This window comes from Pseudonaja textilis, chromosome 3, assembly GCF_049901715.1.
Source record: "Pseudonaja textilis isolate UNSWEBS1 chromosome 3, rPseTex1.2, whole genome shotgun sequence".
NCBI lineage: Eukaryota > Metazoa > Chordata > Lepidosauria > Squamata > Elapidae > Pseudonaja > Pseudonaja textilis.
The window spans coordinates 189,132,330-189,145,919 of record NC_141992.1 but is presented as its reverse complement, the minus strand read 5'-3'; the positions used below and the strand labels follow the sequence as shown (position 1 = coordinate 189,145,919).

The following is a 13,590-nucleotide window of genomic DNA, read 5'->3' as shown; positions in this document are numbered from 1 at the left end:
TTGGCAGCTCTGCACATGCGTAGACTGGGAACCAGCTCCTGCTGCTCCTCTGCCTCACTGCTGTCCGATTCTGATGGCAGCTGATGACTGCCAGCCTGCCCTGGCCACATCTCTGCCTCTGATGCAGAGCCCTCGTCCGAGCCTTCCTCAGTCTCCAGGACTGGCCCAGGTTCCTCCCTAAAGCTCCTCACTATCCGACTCTGCTGCCAGCTCTGCTAGCCACCAGCAGGCCACAACGTTTACAGTCAGGCAGATTTTTTTGCCCTCCCAGTCATTAACATCACCTTTCAATGCTATTTTACTTTGTCTTCCAGCCAAAGGCATCCCAGAAACCCATCAAAACATCTTACAAGCTTTTGAATTTACCATGGTAACACCATCCAACCCACTGCAAATATTCATCTTTGATCTGACATTGTAAAATTGGCCTCTTTTACTCTCCTCTAACTACACAAACAGTGGATTTCATACAAGTAAAATATTTAGTCACAAAGAGTTGTGGAAAGGGATGCATGTTCTTTATGTATTCCTATCAAAGATGACATCTTGTTATAAATTCCTGGTAAAACATTATTTATTTATTTGCGCATCTGTTTCTTGCTCTGATATCTCGCCTTCCCTCCAGGAATCGGAGATTATGAATTACAAGAACTGTAAGATGGAGCACAGTTCTGAATATGTGGCTCTCCCCGCAAATTTTCTTGAGATGCTAGATGGAAGGAAGGAAAGCATATTTTTAAAATGAGGGGAAAGAGAAGAGAGGGAGAAAAAAAAAGGAAGTTAAGTGGAGTCTGTCTGTGATATATTTGATTAAGGCACTTTAATTCCCAGTATGACATGTTATCGTCCAGAAAAAGCAGACACCACTTCCCTGTGAGGGTAGCGACAGAGGCGGGGGCGTGAATGTATTTTTAAATGGATTATAAGCACTTCCTCTTCCAAATTGATACACTGCAAGAGATTAATCCATAACCGCTCATTAACCAATGCTTGGTATTGCCATTAAATGTATTTGCACAGCTTTAAGCTGGTTGCTGCTAGCTTTGTTGCTTTCTCCATGGGTTAGGATCTTAAAGGAAAAAGTGCCTGAAAACAAAATAATAGAGTTAGAAGGCACCTTGATGTTCCTGCTTTGGAACTTCAGAATGGTGCTTTTCTTAAAAAAAAAAAAGTTGTTTCCTCTGTCTTTCATCACCCCTCCTCAAGATACATTCTTTTCAAGGCTGGGAAAGGAGAAAGAGTCAAGACCTTTTCTTCTGTATTGCCATGTAAGGCTTCATTCTACAGGCATGTCCAGACCACCAGCCTTCTTAACTTCAGGTCTTCCCTTCACACTGCAGCTTAAATCAAATTCAGTTCCCTTCAACATTAATTGTCACTTCTCAAGAAAACACACAAATAGTCTTTGTCAGGGAATTGCGCAGCAGGTGTCCGAATGAAGTCACAAACTTGTAGTTTTATATAAATAAATATATAATAAATATATACAGAAGGCAAGATATTCAGGAACACAAGAATGTCATGAGGTAAATCACAAACAGCATATAGAGCATACAGAAGAAAAAGATGGGAAAAAAGGAGCCAGAACTCTCCAATCAATCAATCAATCAATCAACCACCACTGTGTGTTCTGGCCCATTGTACACTCCTTTGTACACTGTTTCATCTACTAAGTTTAATAGCCTAATGCACTTAGACAAAGCTAATTGGATATTACAGTATTAAATTCCTCCAATGACTACTTTTTCTTTTTGGCTTCTACCAAGCCAGCCAATCAAGGAACATCCCAGCCCTAATTATGGCTTGAATATAAATGAGAGTCTACTCAGCTGTCCTCTTATCCTCAAACATCCAAGAACATAACATAACTTGGAATTCACCTGCTCACATCTAGGCATCCACCATGTTTTATGTCTGTTTGGGAATCAAACACTGCCATGGTGGCACAGTGGTTAGAATGTAATATTTCAGGCAAACTCTGCTCACAGTCAGGAGTTCGATCCTGACTGGCTCAAGGTTGACTCAACCTTCCATCCTTCCCAGGTTGGTAAAATGAGGACCTAGATTGTTGGGGGCAATAGGCTGACTCTATAAATCGCTTAGAGAGGGCTGTAAAGCACCATGGAGAAGTATATAAGTCTAAATGCTATTTTCTATTGCTAAAATGAAGAAGCTTTTCCAAAGGGCAAATATAAGAGGTTGGCTGGGGGAAAATATTGTCTACAAACAAATGCACATGAATTGAAAGTATCACAACATTTTCATTCATTGTGGTGGCTTTCTAACTTTTCCATAGGATGACAGCCATAGGATAGCACACTAGCATATCTGTATTGAGATGCCTTTTCAACTTTCATATATATCAAAACATCTTAACCACCTCTCTCCCTTAAATTGCAAACCTAGAGGGAAGTATGCAATTTAATCAATATAATATAATATAATAAATAACAATATAATAATCAATATAATAAAATATTAAAACAAAATAAGGTAAGATTATTATTATTTTTTAAAAAAATGTAAAACATTATAATCCCAAAGGTGCTTTTCAGGAAGCAACAAGATTTTCTTATTTTTCTTTGAAGACATTTTGCTTGTTATCCAAAAAGTTCTCTCAGTTCTGATTAGATGGTGGGGAAGGGAAGGATTTATATTCCTGGCAGGCAGCTGGTCATTTGCATTCTTTTAGAGAGTTGTTAAGGCCACCTGGAGGTTTATCTGTGTCCTCAGGGTCACCTGGGTAGTACAAATGGGTGTGGCACCTTCTTAGAACTGTGTTGTAGACTGGAGATAGATGGTATAGTATCTCTCCCCTTCTGTTGAGAAAGGGCTTTGCAATTTTGACATAGATGGCCTCTTTGATCCCTCTTTCAAACCAAATGACCCCCTGTCTGCAAGGAGTATAAATCCTTCCATTCCTTACCATCCAGCCAGAAGAGAAGAAGCTTCTTGGGTGAGAAGCTAAACGTTGTCAAAGAAAAACAAGAAAGTCCAGTTGCCTCATCAAAAAGTACCTTTGGGACAACCATGACCTGGATGACTGAGAATCTCCATAGATGTAAAACATTACAAAATTATAAAAAGTGGAGAATTCCAAGAAAGGGAAACTAGGAGTTGTTAAAAAAAGGTGTGTGTTGGGGGTCTCATGGACTCAGCCATCCCCATGGTTGCGTGTCCTTCTGTCCCCCATGCAAGGCTACACAGGCAAGTCTTGACTTCTTTGTAGAAGACCAAGAGATTAGGGGTATCCCTCAACTCTAGTGGGACAAGATGTTCCACAGTGTACGGGCAGCGAACAGAGAAGGCCTTCTTCATGACCTGTTTTCCTTGTTACCTTCTGGGAGGAGGCTTCATGGTATCCAAAACAGAACATCTAGATTCAGTCATAGTCATAAGTGTGAAAAATGATCATCAGCAGTGGTGGGATTCAATTTTTTTACTACTGGTTCTGTGGCTTGGCTTGGTGGGCATAGCATGGCTTGGTGGGCGTGGCAGGGGAAGGATACTGTAAAATCCCCATTCCTTCCTCACCCCACTAACCTGCTTTCCAGCTCCATTCTCCTGTGCTGGGCAACAAAAAAAGATCCAGCCAATCAGCTGGGACTCGGGAGGCAGAGAATAGATGGGGGCGGGGCCAATCAGGGGTGGGATTTGCTGGTTCTCTGAACTACTCAAAATTTCCGCTACTGATTCTCCAGAACTGGTCAGAACCTGCTGAATACCACCTCTGATCATAAGTCACCTTTTTTCAGTGCTATTGTAACCTCAAATGGTCACTAAACATTTTAACTTGAGGACTGCCTGTATACATAACATCCTTCCTAATTAAATGTTGATTAATAAAATATGGCAATATTAATTTCCCACCTCTTACAAAACAGGCCAAAAGAATTTCAAACTACTCAATCTGCTTACAAATTGTTAGTCTGTCGTCTATATACTGTATTAATAACAAAATAGTTAACAGGAAAAGCAATAATAATAAGAGTATTATATAGAAAGAATAAAAAATATTTATAATAATGAAAGAGAGAAGGTTAAAATTCTAAAAAAAAACCACCCTGTAACAAACTATTATTATTATGAAATCATAGAAAATTTAACACAACTTCAATCCAAAATCATCCCCCAAAATTTAAGATACGAAATATTCTGACGGGATGGGAGAAATTTCTCTCTCACACACTGCTGCTAAGTCATGATGGTCAGCCTTTTGCTGTGAGATGCTTTCTGTCTCCCCTTCTGACCTTTTAGAGTTATGAAGATATAACGGGACCGCTCTTTTCCTGCTGCTCTTAGTGCCTGGAAGGAAGAGCAGGAAACAAATAAATGCAAATGGAGACCATTATCCAGGGGAAGTACGAATTCAATTCCATTGGATTTCTAGTCTTTGATTATATAAATAAATATTATTGCATTTTAGGCAACTCTGAACCTCTCCGTCTAAAAAAAGAGCAATGACGAAAAGGTGAATCGGTTCCAATATTTCTTCTTGGAAAGTGCTAAAATAAATAGCTCACCCAGCTGCAAGATGCCACTTCAGTCCAAAGTTCATCTCGGGCCATTGGCAAGAAGGAAGAGTGAATGCCTCACATGCTTCAAATGTCTGGGCAGAGGCAGATGCTAATTCTGGAAATCTATGGCCACTTTGTATGTCAAAAGTTTCTCCTGAAGCCAGATTGGCTAGTTGGTTTGGCTGGCTGAGTTCCTTCCAGAGCTCAGCATCAGCTGTGGTGTCAAATGTTTGCTGCAAAGAATTTGTAAAGCTTGCGATCAGTGCCAAATTTATAACCTGCTGCCAAGGGGGCTGGTGGCAGAGAAAGAATGGTACAGATTTGCTGGAGAACTTAAAAGAGGCCACCCATAAAGCATGGTTATACTGTTCCTATGAAGGTGTAACTATATTTCTGCATTTGTTTGTAGGGAGAGAGGAGAGAAGGAGGAGGAGGAGGAGGAGGAGGAGAAGGAGAAAGAGGAGAAGGAGGAGGAGAAGGAGAAAGAGAAGGAGGAGAAGGAGGAAGAGAAGGAGGAGGAGGAGGAGGAAAAGGAAGTGCTAGAGCATACAAAACATTTGCTAGACCAATTCTCGAATGCAGCTCATCTGTCTGGAACCTGTACTGCATATTGGACATTAATACAACTGAGAGTCCAGAGATACAGTATTTAATGAGAAGAGTCCTCCACTCTTCTGCTCACAGCAGAATACCTTACACCACCAGACTTGAAATTTTGGTCTTAAACAACTTAGAACTACGCCGCCTTCGGTCTGACCTAAGCATAGTACATAAAATTATCTGCTACAATGTCCTACCTGTCAATGACTACTTCAGCTTCAGCCACAACAACACATGAGCACACAACAGATACAAAGTTAAGGTAAACCGCTCCAAACTTGATTGCAGAAAATATGACTTCAGTAACAGAGTGATCGATGCCTGGAATGCACTACCTGACTCTGTGGTTTCTTCCCCAAACCCCCAAAACTTTAACTTTAGGTTGTCTACTGTTGACCTCACCCCATTCCTAAGAGGTTTGTAAGAGGCGTGCATAAGAGCACCAGTGTGCCTACCATCCGTGTCCTAATGTCAATGCAAACATAATCATGTTCTAATTATATTAGTTATCTAATAAATGCTTGACAAATAAGTAAATAATAATAAAATAAAGGAAGGGAAGGGAAGGGAAGGGAAGGGAAGGAGGAGGAGGAGGAAGAGGAGGAGGAGGAGGAGGAGAAGGAGAAGGAGAAGGAGAAGGAGAAGGAGAAGGAGAAGGAGGAGAAGGAACTGCTTGTTGATAAAATAGGAAATGAAGAAACTTGGACCTGAACCTTTTTGGCAAAGTCCAGATTTAAAGTTTATCTAGAATAAGAAAGACCTGCATGGACTATTGAAAATGCAAAATGCTACAATTATAGGTGTTTTTCAATACATGTGACGTTTATTTATTTGTTTGTTTGTTTGTCTGTTTATTCATAGGGCCTATCTGGTTGCTTATCTTACATAATGATTTTTGGTGACATATAACAATTATTGAGCTTTGACTGAATCCAGCCAAACAATCAGATGCCAACTATGGGCTAAGCATACCTCTCTATCGATGTTGGTAAAGCCAGTAAGTTCTCTCCAATCAATAAATGAACTAAAAATATAGACAAAAGACCCCGAGCATTAGACCTCACAATCCTTGCTGCTAAAAGGTTTTAAAATAATTATGGGTATAATTTCTATGGCCAGGGCAACAAACTGGACATTAAATGCTGTACATCTATCTTCTCTGTCCAAAATCCACTTCTGTGCAGGTATTAAAAGAGACACAGTCGTAATACTACAGGTCCAGATCGCAATTATGTTATTCCGAGTATCCCTCTAAGAGGAAGATGATGTCTCAAGGCTATTCTTGGTAGGAGTTCCATACCAATCAAGGTAATCCTGAGTTCATAGTTGTGGTTGTTTCCATTCTGGAGGCACTAGCTACCACTGCTTCCATGTCTCCCTAAAACCAGGACAAGGTATTTTCTTTTTAGTTTTAAGATTTTTGCAGAACATTGAATAACTCCCCCCTCCCAACATTTGACCTGCTACCTGACAAGTCTCTTTCTTCTATACCTCAAAAACCAATGTTTTTGAAATTAAGAGAACAGCAACGGGTTCTGTGCCAGTCATTTCTAAGAAATAAACAAGTTGTTCTCAGAAGCTGAGAAAACTGAGGAGACAGGCTGACATCCGTTCTAAGGTGAGTTTTCAAATTGTTCTACTGCAAATATGTTTGCTAAAATTTGCCACTGCAACTGAAAGACTAGGAGATCTAGAAATGAAATTTATTGTTTGGCTCTCACAAGCCAATAAAGTATTAACCCCTTAATTCAGGGTTAACAAAACATATTTCCCATAGTTACCTCCCTTGCTATGGCTAATGAAATAAAGTAATTGTATCATGGCTTAACATAACAGCTGAGTTTATGCAAGATAGAGAACAGCTGAGTTCCCACCACACACTAAACAAATAACAATCCCTGCTTTTATGTGTTGTGTGAATCCAGCTACAGGGATTTTACTAATCTACTGTATATGCAGTTGATTTATGGTGAAGGTATAGGATTAGAGCCAGGAAAAATTGGGTTCAGTTTAGTTTTAGATGCTCACTGCACAGTTTTGGACTATATTTTAACTCAGTCTATTTCATTACAGAAAAAAATATAGGATGGGGGCTATTTATGGGTTATTTATGGCATCTCACCTCCTGAAACAGAGGCTGACAATCTTTTTCAGCTAATGTCCAAAATTTAGAATAATGTTATTATTTCAGCATCTCAAGATGATATCACCAAAAGTGGGCAAGACTGAAATTTTCAAGCTCAAGAGTGAATGCATCTCTGCCAAGTCTTGAATGGTTTCAATAAGCCAAACTCTGATTTTTTTTTAAATTTGCCACCAAAGGTCTGCAATACATTCAGAGCAGCTACAAGGGATTACTCATGCTGCAAGAAAGCAAAATGTAAATATAAATAGATAACATTGCAATCTGGCTGCTTCTTGTGCAATAACTTTTCCAGACATGCCATTTTAACTACGGGCATAGATTTACATATTCTTTTTTATAAATTTATATCCCACCTTGTGTACAGGAGTGATCCCTTCTCTAGTTTTTCGCACAGGAACAACCTTGGCAGGTAGGCTGAGACACACAGAGACAAACAAACAGACACACACACACACACACACACTGCACATACACAATCACACAAAGTAGAGAGAGAGAGAGACAAAGAGAGAGACAGAGAGAGAGGCAGAGACAAAAAAGACAGAGACAGAAACACACACACACACATAGAGGTGGAGGCAGAGGCGGAGACAGAAAGAGAGAGAGAGAGAGACAGAGAGAGAGGGAGAGAAAGAGAGAGACAAAGAATGACAGAGAGAGAGAGAGAGAGAGAGAGGTCCAAAGTCATCCATTGAGCTTCACAGTTCCAACCCACCTCTTTAACTCTTATACCACACTGCCTTACTCCTTCTGACACTGGAAGGAAACATGCATAATTTAACATGACAGCTGAATTAGGACAGTGCGTACATCATTTTCCCAATTCCAAACCGCTGTCCCTCACCATCTAATGGAAGCAGCATGCTTATCATCAAGGCGATTCAAGGACTTAATGCATTTCCCTTCCAAATCTTATTTTCCAAGAACTTCTTGGCAATGTCTGTGCTGATGTGACTGCAGTTCAGTACATGCAAAATCAAATGGATACATATCATGGAGTCAAGGTCTTCATTTCTCAGGAATGTGACAGATGGTGCGGCGAAGAAGGTTTTTCAATCTAATAGAAGGCAAAGTCTTCTAAAATTTACCAAGGGCAACGGCTATGTCACAAAATGCCAGGGTCCTAACGCTGCCCTTCAGTGAAACTTCTAAGAGACAGCCTTGAATAATTACAGAAAGCAGAAGGAAGAGAGAAATTAACACCAGGAGGGGAAGGCAAAAAAGAGAGATTTTTAGCAGTTTCAAATGTGGTCGATGCTGTTTCCTAATAGGTATTTCAGTGAGGGAATAAAATTAAGAGTTCAAAAGGACTGGTCATAAAGGAGCCGTGGGGGCAAAGGACATTTTGAGGTGGCATGACCTAGGAAATGCAGAGAGGTCAAAGGGCATCCCTAAGCCCAGCGTGGTACCAATTAGAATTTAATGACTAAATGTGGAATGTGTTAGGAAGGCTTAAGCGTATCATTTCTTTCAGCCCTCTGCAAATCCATCAATTTTGCTTCCAAAAGTGAGTGAGGTGAGATTTTAAAAGTTTTGAGTGTCTATAAACAGACATAAAAAAACAACAAAAAAACCAGGTGTCTTGACAAGTTTTTGTCTTCCTAGGAGCTACTACAGATTATGCATCTATTTTTTACTCTCGGTCCCTTCCCAGGCTACTTATATTCTGTTTAAGAAAACAGAGATTCAAAAAAAAAAAAAAAAAAACCAGAGGTACAAAGCTATAACACTGCAAAACTTTCATTGATTAAGAAACTTCACAACTTTGTTAAATAAATCACTGCAGTGCTTTGGTGCAAAATGTAGAGAAGAACAACTAGGATGATTAAAGGCCTGGAGACTAAAACATAAGAATGGTTGTAGGATTTGGGTATGGTTAGTCTAGAGAAACAGAAAAGAGTGACATGATAGCAGTTTTCTAGTATTTTAAGGACTGCCACAAAGAAGAAGTGGGTTGGCCTGTTCACCAAAGCACCAGAAGCCAAGACAAAAGACAATCCAAGAAAGAATCAACCTTAAAATTAGGGAAATATTTCCTGACAGTGAGAACAATCAATCAATGGAACAGAAGTTGCCTTCAGAAGTTGTGGGTGCTTTATCACTGGAGGTCTTTAAGAAGAGACCGGACAGCCATTTGTTTGGAATGGTATAAGGTCTCCTGCTTGAATGGGGGCTGGATTAGAAGACTAATTATGACCCAACAGCAGTATTTTGGGAAGACTTTATTTAAAAAAAACAGAGGCTGCTAAAGCAGGGTTATGCTCAGCAGTTTCTGCTACAAACCCACTATACTTTGAACCACCATCAACCCAAAACAAATGGAAAACAACAGCAGCAGCAATGAGAAACATTCAAAATAAAAGCTTATAAAATTAGATTTGGAATTGTGTAATGATTGAAAAACAGAGCTTTGCATCTTTTTACAATTAGCCTTTCCAGGAGTTTTGGATGTCAAACTCCAATATTCTCCACTAACTTAATTTATTTCTTTATTAGAGCACTTATACTGCTTCAGTTGAATTAATTTAAGTGGCTGGCAAGTGCGTCAAATTATATCACGGAATAATTAGAATTGCAATGGAATATAACAATAAACCATAATTCTATTTAAGAAAAAAAAAACTACAGTAAAGAGTACCATACATAACACATCCTAAAGATGTGTTCTCATGGTCTCATCCTCTATGTTAAAGAGTGAGTTGATGAGCAGGCAGCAAAAGTTTAATAAATTGTGCTGGAGATGGAAACTGAAAGAAATGTTTGCGCAAAGATAGATAGAATAAGAAGATTGATTGATTAGAATTATATGGCTGCTCATTCATTCTCAGTAACTCTGGACAGTTTACAAACAATAGAAAACTAAATATAAAAGAAATAAAAAAAACAGTGAATCCCCCACCCATCCTGGTGACAACACACCATCAAATAAGCCACTTGATGGGCTCCATTCCATGCTGGATTTCCCTGTCCCTTTGACAGAACCAAGTCCTCAGGGCTGTGTGTCAAAATGAGGCTAATCTAATCTCTGCTGCAGGGGTCTTCGAACTTGGAAAGTTTAAGACTTGTGGACTTCAACTCCCAGAATTCCTCCTCCAGTCATGTTAGCTCAGGAATTCTGGGAGTTGAAGTCCACAAGTGTGAAACTTGCCAAGTTTGAAGACCCTTGATGTGCAGGAATGATGTTCCAAAGGGAGGGAGCCACCATGAAAAAGGCCCTTCTTCTGGGTCCTCCCACATGTACCTCCTTGGGAGAATGTCTATGGAGATTCAGTCATCCAGATCATAACCCAAATGAATGAATGAATGAATTCTTTATTGGCCAATTGTGATTAGACACACAAGGAATTTATCTTGGTGCATATGCTCTCAGTGTACATAAAAAGAAAAGATACATTTGTCAAGAATCATAAGGTACAACACTTAATGATAGTCATAGGGTACAAATAAGCAATCAAATCATACTAGGAAACAGTCAATATAAATCGTAAGAATAAAAGTTACAGTCATACAGTCACAAGTGGGAGCGGATGTAAGAAGTGATGAGAAGATTGATAGTAATAGTAGTGCAGATAAAATAGTAATGTCACAGATAAACCTCCAGGTGACCTTAATGACTCTCTATGAGGATACAAATGACCAGCTGTCTGCAAGGAGTATAAATCCTTCCATTCCCCACCATCCAGTCAGAGCTGAAGAAGCTCGTTGGATGAGAAGTGAAATGTCTTCAAAGAAAAACCAGAAAGACTAGTTGCCTCTTGAAAAAAGCACCTTTGAGATTCCTCAACATTCCCTGCCTCTGCACTGGTGGGTTGGATGGATATAACTGGGAAGAGACAGTCCTACAGATAACCTGGTCCCAAGCCGTGGAGGTCTTTAAAGGTGACAACCAGCACCTTGAAGTGCATCTGGAAGCAAATTGGCAACCAATGGAGCTCTCGCAGGAGTGGTGACACATGTGCACACCTGGGTCTGCACAAAACCATGTGGGCTGCTGCATTTTGAACGAAGTGGAGCTTCCAGATGTTTTTCAAGGGCATCAATTGGAAGTTATTGCAAAATCCAATTTCCTCCCCACCCCACTAACCTGCTTTCCAGCTCTGTTCTCCTGTGCAGGGCAGCAAAAGAAGACCCAGCCAATCAGCTGGGACTCGGGAGGTGGAGAAGAGATGGTGGTGGGGCCAGTCAGAGGTGGTATTTGCCAGTTCTCCAAACTACTCAAAATTTCTGCTGCTGGTTCTCCAGAACTGGTCAGAACCTGTTGAATACCACCTCTGACCTCTGACAGAGGTGGTATTCAGCAGGTTCTGATCAGTTCTGGAGAACTGGTAGCAGACATTTTGAGTAGTTCGGAGAACCTGCAAAAACCACTTCTGACTGGAGGTTTTACAGTATCCTTTCCCTGCCATGCCCACCAAGCCACACCCACAGAACTGGTAGTAAAAAAAATTTGAATCCCACCACTGCCTATACGGTCCTGAGCTTTCTTTTACCAATTGGGCCCACAATACTTGCCAATGTGGAATACATTGCTAAATAAATATTTTGCTAAAATGAAGCTTTGGAAATCAACCAGTAGTTACCTGGAATCATTGGGGTGGGGGCATTGATAGGATTTGCTTTGGTGATGCATCAAAGACTTCACATTCTGTAGCAGAGGGCAGATCTTTTATAACAATCCCCCAAATGCCTGCTCAGAGAACTGACCTTCAGTCAGTGTTGATATGCACTTTGGATATCAATCAACTTCCAGATAATGCAGGTGCTCCTAATAAAACCTGTTACCTGGCTGAACTGACAGCTGTTGGGCTCTGCAGGTAAGAGGAAAAAAAACCCTTCTCTAAAGCAAAGATGTCAGCAGAAGTGACAGCAACACTCTATCTCCTGTCCCTGCCTACATTGTCTTTGTCAAAGACCTTCTGATCAGCTGCATCTTTATGATTGAGTTGGATAGTGACTACTTCTTATCTCCAATGGAAGTTCTGAAATTTAGTGAAGCTTCTCAAATTCTAGGGCAAGGGTCTTCAAGCTTGACAGCTTTAAGACTTGTGGACTTCAACTCCCAGAATTCCTGAGCTAGCATGACTGGAGGAGGAATTCTGGGAGTTGAAGTCCACAAGTCTTAAAGCTGTCAAGTTTGAAGACACCCTATTCTAGAGTGACTACAAAGACTTCCAGAGGTATCCTCAAGGTGTGGTCAATACAGTCCACATGGTAGCCAGTGTGATCAAAGCTCCAGCTGTGTTTTTTATATGCAACACACCTAAACAAAAGCCAGAGCTTTGAGCTTTGTGGTGGTTGCCATCTGCAGTTTTTTGGCCATATCCTGCAGACACCCCTGAAGATTGGAGCATCCAAGTAAGCCATATGAAAAATGAATGTTGATAATGTAATTCTTGAAGTCCAATATTTAAGCACATGTAGACATTGCTGAACTGGGAAGCATCATGTTTTATACAATAAAACACAGGTTGACTCCACAAGCAACAAATGATGGCGGATAATAAATGAGAGCAGGAAATAAAATATATCAGTTCTTCTGACAGACTGAGGCCAGGTTTAATTATCTTTATTGAAGTTTTGAAGTAGCTGTCAGACAGAGCTGGTTACTGACACTTACTGAACTTTTTAATTTCCTACAGGGGACATTAAAGGATCGGAGTATGATTAGCCTAGGGGAAAGCCCATGAGAAGAGATACAATTACATTTGAACGAGGGGTGGGATTCAAAAATCTCAGCAACAGGTTCGCTGCCTGGTTGCTGGGTGGGCGTGGCCTACCAGAACTTCAGGGAGGGCCACTTTTCACTTTCCCCAGAGTCCGGAGGCTTCCTTCGGACCTCTGGGAGGGCGAAAATGGCCTCCCCCAGGCTTTGGAGGCCCTCTGTAAGCTGGAAACAGGCCCATCAGCTGGGACTCGGGAGGCAGAGAATAGATGGGGGCAGGACCAGTCAGAATGGTATTGGCCGGTTCTCCAAACTACTCAAAATTTCCACTACTGGTTCTCCAGAACTGGTCAGAACCTGATGAATACCACCTCTGATTTAGCCTACAGACTCCTGATCATCTTTCTCAGTCATGTTGATGACGAGGAGGCAAGAAAACAGAAATCCAAAGACAGTGGTGCTCCCATGTTCTCTCTCAAAGATGCATAGGAAACAATTCCTACCAGATACCAGGCACATATTATCATGTGTGGTGGACATGGGCAAAGGCAAAAAAAAAAAAAATACTGGGCGAAAATATATACATGGTTAGAAAAAATGTTAAAGCAACATATAGATTATAAGTCAGAAATATTTTTGTTAGGCATAGTACCAGAATATATTAT

General features: G+C 40.5%; 1 long non-coding RNA gene across 1 annotated transcript; it reads right to left on the bottom strand.

The window, feature by feature from the left end:
- Positions 1-668: 668 nt before the first annotated feature.
- LOC148126457 (uncharacterized) lies at positions 669-7,770 on the bottom strand. Its single transcript, XR_015742636.1, has 3 exons — positions 7,617-7,770; positions 4,251-4,305; positions 669-709 (listed from the first exon to the last, which is right to left on the bottom strand). It is a non-coding gene; the product is annotated as an uncharacterized LOC148126457 (long non-coding RNA).
- Positions 7,771-13,590: the final 5,820 nt, after the last annotated feature.